General features: G+C 43.6%; 1 non-coding gene across 1 annotated transcript; it reads left to right on the plus strand.

Annotated features, from left to right (window-relative positions):
• Nucleotides 1–305: 305 nt before the first annotated feature.
• Nucleotides 306–378, plus strand: trnak-uuu. Its single transcript has one exon. It is a non-coding gene; the product is annotated as a tRNA-Lys (tRNA).
• Nucleotides 379–974: the final 596 nt, after the last annotated feature.

Here is a 974-nt window from a genome sequence, read left to right on the forward strand (position 1 = left end):
AAATCAGGGTTGACCCTTTCCAGTCTGGTATAAGGTGGTAGTGGACCTTGAGCTCATTGTTAACTGTCCACGTGCCAGAAGAACAACAACTTTTGCGCAGTGTTATGATAACCATAACAGTTTTTTAATGTTCTTTTTGTCGGACTTTGATGAACATGTCAGACTGTGCTATGACTGCCTGGTGAAGTAACGATTGTAAATGTCTTTTGTACTAACTGCCAAGAAAGTGCACTATTGGTGTATTAGTATGTAAATTGGGATTAGGAGTTAGCGAGACTGTTTCATCGAGAGCGCTGCTTTTTGAAGCCTGGGTAGCTCAGTCGGTAGAGCATCAGACTTTTAATCTGAGGGTCCAGGGTTCAAGTCCCTGTTCAGGCGACTTGTTTATTGTGCCTGCTATCGTCATCATTCGTGGATGGAAGTGTGATGCATTCAAACGGAACTTGCAGACTTCCCGCGAACATGCACGTTACGTCCACAAGTCTAACAGGTCCGCTTTACCCTAGTCATTAGGACACTTTCATCCACATGTTTGTGCCTCTGCTGGTCAGATCACAAATCTGATTGCAAGCCGTTGGGGTTTTCCCAGGCTACGTGCAAATCAGGGTTGACCCTTCACAGTCTGGATGAATATTGTAATGGACCTGGCGCTCATTGTTAATTGTCAAAAGAGCCAGAAGAACAACAAGTTCTGCACTTACCCAGTGTTATGGTAACCATGCCAGTTTAGCTCCACCAAAAAAACAGGCTCCCTGGAAGTTTGCACTAAGTCTTTTTAATGGGCTTTTTGTCAGACTGATGAACATGTCAGACTGTGCTATGACTGCCTGGCGAAGTAAAGATTATACATATATTGTGTTCTAACTGCCAAGAAAGGCGACTAGTTTATTGTGCCTGTTGTCGTCGTCATTCATGGATGGAAGTATGATGCATTAGGACCGTTTACTTTACCCTAGTCATTAGGACACTTTCAT

The sequence above is a fragment of the Micropterus dolomieu genome, unplaced genomic scaffold (assembly GCF_021292245.1).
Source record: "Micropterus dolomieu isolate WLL.071019.BEF.003 ecotype Adirondacks unplaced genomic scaffold, ASM2129224v1 contig_10401, whole genome shotgun sequence".
NCBI classification, from domain to species: domain Eukaryota; kingdom Metazoa; phylum Chordata; class Actinopteri; order Centrarchiformes; family Centrarchidae; genus Micropterus; species Micropterus dolomieu.